This window comes from Lissotriton vulgaris, chromosome 9 (assembly GCF_964263255.1).
Source record: "Lissotriton vulgaris chromosome 9, aLisVul1.2, whole genome shotgun sequence".
In the NCBI taxonomy this organism is placed as follows: Eukaryota; Metazoa; Chordata; class Amphibia; order Caudata; family Salamandridae; genus Lissotriton; species Lissotriton vulgaris.
Window position 1 is genome coordinate 534,354,732 of NC_141697.1, and position 12,968 is coordinate 534,367,699.

Genomic DNA, 12,968 nt, shown 5'->3' on the forward strand with positions numbered 1-12,968 from the left:
AATAGGCCTGTAGTTGGCGGGGAGCAGAGTAGATCCCTTCTTATGGATCGGAACAATCTCTGCCCCCAGCCACGACCCGGGGATTCGCATACCTCCTAGGATGGCATTGAAAAGAATAAGAAGGTATGGGCCCCAGATGTCCGAGTGATGCCTAAACAGATCCCCAGGTAACCTATCCAGACCTGGCGCCTTCCCCGATGATAAGTGCTTCAGGGCTGCCTCCACTTCCCCCAGGGATAGTTCCATTTCACAGTCCTGCGCGCCACAGGGCGCAAACAGGGCTGTGTCAGGGCAGGGGTTGGTGTCTTGATAGAGCTCCCCAAAATGGGCCTCCCAAACCTCAGGGGCAATATTGGGTTCCACTGCTTTTTTGAGTTCCCCTATGCCATTATTAACAAGGGCCCAGAATTTGCGGGAGTCCCTGACTTTTAGGGCATCATGAAGATCTTGCCAGTGATTCCAGTCCCACTCGGTCCTGGCAGTCGCCATCACTGCTTTATAGTATTCCCTAAGGTCACGTACCTTGGCCTTATTTGACCCCTCTTTTATTGCAGCAATGAGCTCAGACTTTGCTGCCCTACAAGAGGAGGTATACCAGGTGGGAACATGGGTCTTTTTCTTTCTATTGGGCACCACCGGGTAGAATACCTCAGCCAAGTCTCTTACAAGATCCTGGTGGATGCCACCCAGTTTCTCATTGTATTCTGGGGTTCTTGGTGTGTTTAGAAGTGCGTCCACCTCCATAAACCTTGGGAGTGCCAACTCGTAAAGCTTGCTAATGGCCTCTTCTGAGCTCGCAAGCTTTCCCCACTTGACCCGGCGCCTGTTGGTTGTAAGGACCAATTCCCCCGTGTCTCCCCCTGGGTTTTCTACCACTTTGCCCGCTAAATGGAGGGGCCACTGGATATTTAAACAAAGGGCATTATGGTCACTATCTGACCTGTTTATTACCCTAAAGTCGAGGACTTTGGGCCAGAGTGTAATGTCTAACATAATGTAATCTAGCCTCGACTCGTGACCCCTCCTATTGAAAGTACACACTGAGGGAGTATCGGAAGGGGTGCGACCATTACAAGCCCTCAGTGCGTAGTTCAGGGTAAGGGACATGAGGCGTATTGCAAGGGGGGACCAGGCTTTGGGATAGGGGGAAGACGAGGGTGGGACCCCCCAATAGTCATCCTCGGCCGTGAGGGCACCCTCCGACATGCCCTCAAGAGGTTCAAATTGGCAGTTGAAGTCTCCTCCAAGCACCACCTTGAGATCTCCTGGGAGTTGCCCCAGGAAGGAGGACAAGTCGTTTAGGGTTGGAGATTCGTTTGGCGCGGCAACCGGTCGCGAGTAGACATTCACAATAGCCCATGATGGTTTACCAGGCCATGTGAGCCGAACACACTGGATGTCCTGCGAGAACGTGTGCACCTGTTCCGCCTGGCACCCAGTGTGACTCGCGACCCAGATTGCCAGACCACCTGACGGCCTCCCCCTCCCACCCCATTTGGCAGGGATTTCAAATACTTCAAACCCGCTCCTGGTTGCGGTGTCCCTTGCCCACGTTTCCTGAAAAAGGAGGATGTCGCTACTACCCACTAAAAGGTCCCACTCCGGTGTGCCTTCCTTATTTGCAATGCCCGCCACATTCCATGAGACAATTCTCAAGCCCTGATCTGTTGGTGGAGGGCCTTGACCTACAGTAGGGGATTGCGCAAGGACTGTGGGTGGATGGATTCCTGGCAGAGCAGTAGTGCACTCCGCGATGGCGGATGGACCAGCCATCTCCGCCCCCCCGGGTTGCAGGATATGGTCAGTCCCGATGTTATGAAAAGACCCCTGTAGGCCCAGACTGTCACCACTACTAAGTGGTCGATCTTTGGCGTTGTCCTGCGGGCCGTGTTCAGTTGCAGGGGCTGCAGTCATTCCCACCCGACTTTGCACCTCGACTTTAGCATTATCCTGCGGGCCAAGTTCAGTTACAGGGGCTATACTCTCTCCCACCCAACATTGAACCTCATCCACCATCTTCCCAGGGCTAAAAGAGGTCTCCCTGGTTTGTGGTCAGTCGACCTGGTCTAGGCAGGAAAATCTATTGTGATGTGTGAAGTTTGCCTGGGCATGTGGTGGGTGGTGCCTTGGTCTATAACGTGAGCCATCTACAGCGAAGCCTACTCTAGTCCACCCCTTCTCCCCCCCTGCCTCTATGCTGCTTACATTTGGGTAGAAGTGTGAGAGGGGGACTAGTTCAATATTGGACTTGTCAGGCCTTACAAGCCAGTTGGAGATGTAGTTAGCTACGTGGGGGCTTTTGAAACTTATGATGATGCAATCCCCTGCCCTATTCTTTGGGGTATGACCAATCCAAGGGATCCTCCTGACCATCAGGACCTCGCCTTTCAGGTTAGGGGGCAGCGGCCTGTTGATACTAAGCCAGCTTATCACCTTATTACGTAGCGAGTCTTGGGACTCCCTCATATCACCAGTTAACTCAGGTACTCCCACCATGATTACCGTGTATGGAACTGCTTCTGGGGGCAGATTAACCACCCTGCGCCTATCAAAATGGGGAGCGGGACCATCGGTAGGACCATTAGTAGGGTTCACTACTCCCCCTGTCTGTGGCGCAGGAATTTGCTTTGATCTCCTTGGGGCCGGGACAGGGGGCCTGGGTGCCGAAGGTAACAAAGGGTGCGTCTGGGGAACAGGCGCACCGTCTGTACCTGTCAGCACCATATTGGCGCCCTGAGACGGTGCAGCGGACAGCAGACTATTCCCCGAAGAAGCCCGGGGGACTGGAGGGGCATTTATCACATTTGTGGCTGTCCCAGGGCTTTTCCTTAGATGACTACTTTCCAAAGCCTTCAGTCTGGACTCTATGGCGTCCAATTTAGCTGCGATGGGGATTAGCAAATTCTTCATGATGTCTGTGAGTGAGTTAACTAATGAGTCAGTGCTAGTAGAAGTTGCCCCACCAAAAATAAAAGGGCCCGGGTGCAAGGATAGGGAGGCGGGAGCTGGAAAGCCCATGTGATCCGACCTGGACCCTGATAAGTTGAGATCAGGAGAGGCAGAAATGTCTATGCTGTCAGTCTGGTTTGGCTCTATTGTGTCGACTTTGGCCCTCTTTGCCTTCTTTGCTTTCCTGGACCTTTTCCTTTTTGGAGGCTGTTCCACTCTGCTGCCTACGGAGTCTGTAAGCAAGTCGACCTGGCCAGCATCTTGCAAGACTGATCCCCTACTTTCCGGAATGGCAGGATGGTCAGAGATCCCAGATAGCCGGGAGGAGTTCCTGTCCCTCTGCGTCAAGGGAGTTCTTAACTGCTGAAGGACTGACTCGATCGTCTGATCAATACTGTCCATTAGTGACATATGGGTGGCATCCAGTGGGATCGGTGTACTAGCGTCTGTGGAAAAAGTATCCCCCAGATCCAAAAACACACTTTCCGGACCCATCTCGAGGTGCGCCTCTGGGATTGACGAGCATTTGCTAGCTAGGTTACTCGCCTTTGGGAAGAATTTTTCCAGAGTGCTTGTACCTTGTTGGGTGGACTTACTTCGTGAAGTTCTGGTCGCCATTATGGAGTATGTAGGGGGAGCTACAGGGCCGGGAGCGTCAGAGGGATGGCCCGGTCCGGTCTCTGCCGGCCTCTAACGGCCTAGAACGGCCCGCTCTTTGCCCGGTCTTAGCCCCGGTGGCCGCCCCGCGCGCGTCCCGCGATGCGCGTGAGCAGGTTCACCTAAGTATGACAAGGGGGCGTGGCACTGGGAGGGGGCGCGGCGCGGCGGGAAGAGGAACCAGCTGGCGATGTCCGATGGAATGCTGGTCCTCGCAGTCCCGCTCGCCTGCGCCTCTCACCTCCACTGCGGCCGGACTACCAAACGATGTTTGCCCAGGTAAGCGTTGGCTCCCAACCAGTACAATGGCGAGCAGGACAGCAGGACAGAGTTCTCCACTCGAGCGGCACCCGCGGAGCGGGGGCCGCGAGGAGTTAAGTACGATTTCAGGCGGGGGGGCGCGGCACTGGGAGGGGGCGCGGCGCGGCGGGAAGAGGAACCAGCTGGCGATGTCCGATGGAATGCTGGTCCTCGCAGTCCCGCTCGCCTGCGCCTCTCACCTCCACTGCGGCCGGACTACCAAACGATGTTTGCCCAGGTAAGCGTTGGCTCCCAACCAGTACAATGGCGAGCAGGACAGCAGGACAGAGTTCTCCACTCGAGCGGCGGGGGCCGCGAGGAGTTAAGTACGATTTCAGGCGGGGGGGCGCGGCACTGGGAGGGGGCGCGGCGCGGCGGGAAGAGGAACCAGCTGGCGATGTCCGATGGAATGCTGGTCCTCGCAGTCCCGCTCGCCTGCGCCTCTCACCTCCACTGCGGCCGGACTACCAAACGATGTTTGCCCAGGTAAGCGTTGGCTCCCAACCAGTACAATGGCGAGCAGGACAGCAGGACAGAGTTCTCCACTCGAGCGGCACCCCCACCCTTAGCCATGATATCCAATGGAAGGTGGATATCATGGTTAAGTATGCCGTGCCATATCAACAATGTTGCACCAAACATTGTGCGAATATCGCTGGAACCCCAGCGATAATTGCACATTTGGCAGATAACTGGGGTATTTTTATCGATCTGGAGATAAGCGTTGTTGATAGCGTTTTATCTCCGCAATAAAAATAAGTGATGGCCAGCGATAATTATCCTAGCACTAAGTGCGCTTAGCAATAATTATCGCCGGTTGTTGATGATATGCCCCCAAGTTGGGCCAAGGAAGGAGTATGTCAGCAATAAAGACAGAGTAGTAGTCATTGCTGCCATACGTAAGGTCTGCCAGTCTGTAAATCCAGCAGACAGACCTTCAGTTTGGAGAGGAGGTACTCCGTTGCCACAAAGTATACTCTCCACCAAACTCTAAATCAGATTCTATATTTTTGAAATAGTTTGCAAGCAACCAGGGGCTATATTACATAAGGTACCCCAACTGGCGTATGTGCCCGCTTTGCATGCCCCTGGGGCTCTTTGGCATTATAAAAGGGGGTGCAGACTCTTGGGGCTTCCCCTTCTATAGGCTGGCACACTTAAAGCGCCAGTGCTATCAAGAGTTGGTGTTCCCTCATTTGCACAGGGGTGTGTCCTATGCAAATTAAGGAATTCCTTTGACTCTGCGCCCGCGCCATATTAGAGACACAGGCGCAGATTCAAAGAAGCCCTCAGGAGGTGCACTGATAGTGCGCCATTTAAAAGGTGGTGCACTGTCAGTGCGCTTCCTGACAGCAGCCCTCTGCAGGGTGAAAGGAGGTGCCATGGACCCCCCAGACATCCCCTTGCAGGTGGGTGCAGTCACTCACTGCAACCGCCTGCAAGGGGATCTTGAAACCCCTTTGAAAGTGCAGGCGGGTGCAGACTGTACTGTGAAACCAAGGAGCAGCCGCTCCGTGTTTTCACATGAATGTGCTGCCCCCAGGGCAGTGCACGTTCGCGGCTGCCCCCAGGGTAGAGCATTTATCATAATGTGCTGCATTGGCATTGTTTGCGTCCGGTGTAGAAAGAAAGAGTTCTCCCAGTTGATTTGAGGTCCAGAGGGGGGAGACAAACCAAGCAAAAAGTACAAAAACCTCAGTAGGGACCTATATTTCTTTTAACATTGATTAAATCTGAACAGTTTTTCCATAGGAAAGATGCCAATGAGAGAAATAGAAACTACAAAGTATTATCTAAACATATATATTTATTAATCTTTTTTCATTTTTTTAGATAAATATTTTTGCGAATATTTATGCAGCTGTACATTTCATTAAGTTCATCACTTTTTCATACATATTTTTCAAAGATAAGTTTATGGAGTACAAAGCAAAAATTGTGCCCTCTAATAACAAGAGTTCCTACCATTCATACATACATACTCACATACCAGTCAAACTATTTCTTTTTTTAAAAAAACATACATATCAACCTAAACACAAAGACTAAATCTTACAAAACAAAGAACAAACATAAATGGCAACTCTAAGGTGTACTTAGTAGGATGCTGTAAGAACCTTGATTGTTTGCGTCCGGCGCACCTTTTCAAAGATGCACTGGGCCCAAATATTGCCAATATGTATTACTGCTCCTGGTGGTTATTTCTATGGAAAATGAAATAGTGAACATTATTCAGAACCACCTTTCCTCCTCTACTGCTTTAAACAAACATACAGCAGTGAGATGTTTCAAAGATTCAACATTAAAACAGAGAAGTACCAGTTCTGAAGTAAGGCCAGTGGTCTTTGTACAATGTCACCACATGAATTTTCACAATCACAATCCTAACATTAGGACTCCTAAATGCCTTCTCTGAATACCGAAAGGCCTAAAATTACAATTTTTCTCAATTTAGTAGTAGTAAAGTTAGGACTACTAACTTTAGAACTCCTAAATGCCTTCTGTGAATACCGAAAGTCTTAAAATTAGGATTTTTCTCAATTTAGTAGTAGTAAAGTTAGGACTCCTAACTTTACTACTAATAAATTGAGAAAAATCCTAATTTTAAGGCTTTCCGTATTCACAGAAGGCAAATAGGAGTCCTAAAGTTAGGAGTCCTAACTTCTGTGAATACCGAAATGAGTAAGTTCATTCTGTGAATACCAAAAGTAGTAAGTGCATTCTGTGAATGCCAAAAGTAGTAAGTTCATTCTGTGAATACCAAAAGTAGTAAGTGCAATCTGTAAATACCAAAACAGTAGTAAGTTTAGGATTGAGTCTTAAGTTCATTCAGTGAATCGGGCCCCTCATCTTTCTGTTCTTCCAGGGTAATAGCAAGGGGTTCTAGTTCTCACTCTTGGCCCTTTTCTTGAAATGCAAAGCGCCACAAAAGCTCGCCCTAGCAAAGAGTTCTTTGTTCTGAAGTGAACAGTCTCCTTTTGGAATCTAAACAAAAGTTTGGCTATTGGCCGTACGGGGTCAGTATGTATCTTGTTGCTTTGGTGAATCCTTTGAAAGACAAGACACAGTAAACTTTGTTTTTTTAAATGCAGTCAATTTTCCAAAAATTAAACAATGCATTTTTCAGGCTTTCTGCTGATTTCTCCAGACAAGGGGGAAGAGAATGATATAAAATATTCAAGTGAAAGTGGAGTGCGCAAACCTCCTACAATCAGGGCATTAAGGTTTTTGTAGGTCAGCGGTTGAAAGAGTTTATCTACAGCTGCTTGGTGATGTTGGGATTGACAAGGAACTGATTCAGCCCCAACACGTTTAGCAGACACTATGCTGGATAAAACCCTGTGGAGTCCCTAGGCAGTCGAAATGGTGCCATAGCCCCCTCGCAATTTAGCTCCTAATACATTTTTAATTTTACCAACCAACAATCCTAATAAACCAATTTTATTACAGAAAACTAGACATGAACAATAATTAATGTTATTAAAAGAAATTGGATACAATTTAAGAAAGCTTGATTGTAATTTTCTTTCAAGATCAAATCAATAATATTTTGATCTGTTGTCATAGGGCACCTAAAAGGAGTGGGGCCCAAGGGCCAGTGCCTACTTTGCCTTTTTGGTAATCTGGAACTGAGCAGACAACATCATGCATGTTGCCAGCCCCAAAAAACAGAAAAAAACAACATGCAGAGGGAACCCACATTCTGGGCATGGAGGGACTTTTAGGCCTCAGAGGTGTTTAACAATTGTGGAGCAGGTAGAACCTCATGCTTCTAAGGGTTAAGATGAAAAGAGCCTGTGCTCCTTACCTGGGCACAGCTGCCAACAACATTGCAGTCTCTAGAAAGTCTCTTGGGCAATAACTACACTTATCTTGGGGAGGTGGTAGCATTCTTTGGGCATTGAAATCCTCTTGCTGAGGAGGTGTGAGTTTTGAAAGGAATATATGCATATTCCCCATCTCACCCGATGCTTATGTGGACTCTGGTGCAGAGCCCCAAGGACATCGGAACTCAGGTTATTAGATGCACAAAGAAGTGGAAATACAATATGCATGGACCACAATTGTGTGTAGCAATCATTGAGCCACCCAGCGAACTCAGCTAACATGGTGCACACGACACACCAAGGAGGAATTGTTAAGACAGATGTTATGGGGTCTGAGGAATCTTACAAGGGAATTTAGTTTCTCCATTTCTCTCTGCTTTCCTCTTAGGATGCTTTTGAAAACTGTTTGCAAAGTTATGAGTAAAGCAACTCTGTGCAATAGATTCAGAGTCTCATATCAAGCTCTATAACCATTGTGAAATCCTAATTCTCATGTATAGACAGTTAGAGAATGATACCTTGACAATCGTTGACATGATGGCACTTTTTACACTAATTGAGATAGGGAGATAACTAACCGAAATGAAAACAGTAATTGTCAGAATATTATTAATGGAAATCATAATTTTAGGCCTGTGGAGCATGGCAAAATATACATTTGAATTGGATGTAAACGTAAACCTCTGAGGACTCTGTCCTGCTGCAAGGGAAGTGGTGCTGAGTAGCCTACTTGGTTTAATTGATAAGAAGGTACAACCATTGTACAGACATCCTATAGATTTCCCACAGATGGGAGGTCAGGAGGTGGAGCAGGTGGTGGAGCTGTTATGGTATATCCCAATTCTGCTGACTTACAAGACTGTCCAGCAAGCTGTGTGCATCAAAAAGAGGATTGAATGGAAAGGCCGTCTTTTCACCACAGAAGTATTGCCCAGAAAGGTAGCATTAAAACAATCTATGCCTGCATTGGCTGTTAGAGGATTTCAGGCTTCATTGGGCCTTTCCGTTCATCTGGAACTTAACAGTGAAAAACCGTTTCTTCAAAGTTTAGGTGACATAGGCGGGCAATTTTGGGTTCCCACTTGATTATTGTTGAGTTTGTGACATGTCTATCTCTCCTTCCCATGGACTCAACAATGTGGGAAGGGCAGGTGGAAGGATACATGATGCTTTGTTGTTTGAATATGCTTTGTAGTCGATTCTTCTCCTGCAATGGCCCTGCACCTTTCCTTGCCTTTTGGGCATCAGAGGGCTGAACACTTGGTTTTCCATCAGTGTTGCTCCTCTGTGGTTTGACTTTCATACTATTGCTGTAATAGTGAGATAGTGCCTATCTTTTCATGCAGCCAGAAATACAATGTTATTGCATTGGATATATTTAGGTCCACTCAATTTAGGATGATCACCCGCTTCCAGGCCATTTTTGGGCAATATTTCCACCCCTCAAGTACTGAGTGATCACCTTATACATTCTTTGTGTTTTAGACTAACACGTGTGAAAACAGTGAATTTGTAGGTGAATGGTTCAGGACTGGAGAAAGTGGCTATCATGGCCTGGAGTTAGGTGCACACCCCAGCTAAATTCAGATGGAGATCCGACAGAAATATACACTGTGTTTCCCAAACTGTGGTCCGCGGACCCCTAGGGGTCCGTGACACATTCCCAGGGGGTCCTCAGGCAGCAGTTTTAAAAGCACTGCAAAGTTCCAAGTTTAATTAGAGGTTTTCGAGCAACAATAAAAGTGCCAAGATAACACCAGTGATAAATGTTCCTGCTGGAGAGAGATGAGTTTTGTCCAGTGGCAGCGTGACTTATTTAATGTAGCACAGAGGGTTAATATGCCTCTTGCAAAGAAAGTGTACCTGCATTTTTAAAAACCAACTGTGTTTTATCTGCATAGGTCAGTGGGTTACTGCTTTTGTCACAGAGATTCTTTAATTACTGTGCGGTTTATAAGTGACAATCGTGATCTAGCCAAGTGACGTATAAACTGGTATCAAAAAGATGTTTGCAAACTGCATGGTACAAGATAGTAAATTATGTTTTTTCCAAGTCTTTCATTATCCTGATGCTGCTAAAAAGGTTTATTTGAATGGAAATAAAGTTTCATTGTTAAAGTCAATGCTAAACACTGTATTATGCCTACCAGTATGAATGACATGTGTATCCTACAACTTGTGGTCGCCTTTGCCTTATGTCAAATTTTCTATACACTGGTTTACATGTATGATTCATTGTCTCTATGGGGCAGATTTACAAGGAAAGTGACTCAGTGAGTGCTGCAAGCCATTTGGCTGCGCCGCACTTAGTCACTTTCAAAGCACAGGGATGCAACATATTTACCACAGTATATTGCATCTCAGTGCTCTCCCTGCGCTGGTGCACAAACTGCTGCCATGCGCCGGCAAAGGCACCCTTGCACCATGGTGCAAGGATACCTGCGTTGTGGGGAGATTGTTTATGTGCAGGTAGGATTCTCTTTCTGCACATAAACAATCACTAGAGGGGATTTCATCTTCCTAAACAACGAGGAGAAATGAATACATTTCTTCTTGTTGCGCCTCCCTACGCCTCCCTTGAGGAGGTGTAGCATTCAGACGCATTTCCAGATTTGCGATTTCTTGTAAATTTGGAAATGTGTCTGGTTTCATGGGTGTTGCGTGGGAACACTCACAGCAAAACCGACAGAACGGACCTTTCACGCAAAGTGCAGTGTGCAGGAGGAGCTTCGCAGGCAAGCAAGATGGCCGCGTAAGCTCGGAGATCCGCGGACCCTCCGACCCTCCGCACACATCATGGAAGAAATCCTGATCCACGACGGTGGATTCCAATTGGTGAATGGTCACAGACCGCTTTCCGTTTCTAAATCCGACATTTCTTGGCAAAGTTATGTCGTGTTGAACTTTGTGCCAGGGATGCGCCATTGTCCCTGAGGTGTCCGATGAAAGAGACGACGCGGTGCATAATTGATATGCGGAGTGAGTGTCTCCTGTTCCTGCTGGCGGAGTGCACGTAGCCGCGGAGTTGCCTATTGCTGCCTTGGCTCTCGTGGTAGCTAAGCTTTGTATCTGCTTGAGTGCCCACAGTGTCTTCGCCGCATTGCCCTTTGTGCTCTCCGGACCCAACATGGCTGGCAGGGGTGAGCCCGACAGGACGGCGAACCGGGCTAGCAGGAAGACGGTCCAACCCCAGACAAACAAGATCGATCGGTACGCCCAACAAAGGACCTCGCCCTCTGTAGTCGCTCAGTCTAACGACCCCTTACGCACGAGCTCACCCGAGGGGTCGGAGCCCGCTTTACGCGACATCATGGGGGCTATCACAAGCATCAGGACTGAGATGCATAAGCAGCACGAGGTCCTGGCACATAAGGTGGACACCCTGGCCATCGATATCAACTTGATCAGGGCTGACCTGGGCAAAACTAATGATCGAGTGAAATCTCTCGATATCATGACCTCCAGCCTCACGACCGATGTTTCAGACCTGCAAGCGGAGGTTCGTACCTTGCGGTCGGTTAATGACCTGTTCTCGAGGCAACTGGAGGATTTCGAAGGACGTGCCAGGCGGTAAAATGTGCGCATCATTGGGGTGCCGGAGGGTGCGGAGGAAGCGGCCGTCGACCTCTTTGTTGAGGACTTGGTAAAGACCCATCTCGCTCCAGCAGGTCTCAGTCACTTTTTCTCAGTGGAGCGAGCCCACAGGATACCTGGCGGCCCTCCGAAGACGGGCGTCGCACCGAGACCCATCATCGCCCGTTTATTCAACTTTAGAGATCGGGATGTGATTCTCCAGGCCTCGAGGCGACATGGGCCTCTCAAGTTCCAGAACACTGACGTGAATTTCTAGCCGGACTTCACCAGGGCTGTTCAGAGACAGCGCCAAAGCTTTGCGGGGGTAAAGCGGCGCCTCAGGGATTTGGGGCTGAAGTACTCTATGCAGTTCCCCGCTAAGCTGCGCGTTGAACGTGATGGCCGAGCCCTGTTTTTTTATATGTCTGAGACTGTGAGTGACTGGCTGGACACTTTGCCGCACCGTCAAGAAGAACAGGAGGAACACTCCGAAGGCGCCTCTGGTGGTCCTGATCTTCAGGAATAGTGCTTCCCGCACTGCCTTTAGCGGTTGGTGTGCCCATTGACTGTGACTGATAATGCCAAGCTGTTGCACTTTTACCTGGAATATCCTAATCTCCCATGGAGGGTGGCAGGGGGGGACTGCGGGGGTTCCTTACTCCTCTAGGGTCTTTTTTGTAGCTTAGTTTATGGGGCGACAGGCACACTGCTGGTTGGGGGGCTTTTTAGTCTGCTGCAGGGGTGCAGGGTGGGGGGTGGTGTTGGGGATGGTTTCGTGTGTTTTTTCTGTTTCTTTCTTTCTTTCGTTAGGCAATGGGTCATATGTTTTGTCCTGTTTCATTTGTCGTTGAGGCTTTTGGGGGTTGGAGTGGACTTGGGACACGACGATGGGGGGTAGGAAATTGCAAGTTCTTTGTTGGAACGTCAATGGCTTGGGTGATCGTATCAAAAGAGGGGTGGTATTGCAACTGCTTAAAAGACATATGCCTGACATTGTTCTCTTGCAGGAGACACACTTGGTTGGGAATACGTGTAGAGCGCTCAACAGGAAGGGTTTCAAAATGGTGGCTCATTCGGGGTTCTCTTCGGGGTCCCGGGGGGCGGGTGTTATGGTGCGCACGTCCCTCCCTTTTGAGATTGACCCCACTATTGTTGACGAGAGGGGGCGGTACGCGGCCGTTTCAGGGCAATGGGAAGGGCATGCCTTGACATTGGTTTCGGTTTATGTTCCTCCGGGTTTGCAAAATAACACCTTCCAGGACCTTGGTAGCGCCATTTTGAATCTGCCGGCAGGGTTGCTCATTGTGGGGGGTGACTTTAATTCTGTTTGCTCCGGATCCTTGGACAGACATCCGCCTAGAGACCTCCGAAGCTCGCAAATGTGGTTGCCCACTTTTCTTGACACTATGGGCTTGGTCGACTGCTGGAGACTCTTACATCCCACCCAGAGCCAATATTCATTTCATTCTGGCGCTCACGGTAGTCTCTCCAGGATCAATTATGTCCTTGCCTTGGCAGCTCATGCACCGGCTATCTCTGAGGCCCGTTTTTTGGCGAGGGGTATCTCGGACCATTCCCCGCGGTGGGTCTCATTCGACTTTAATATTGTAATGTCGGAGCGACCATTGGTGGTCAATCCGTGGTACTTCCGAAACCCCAAGA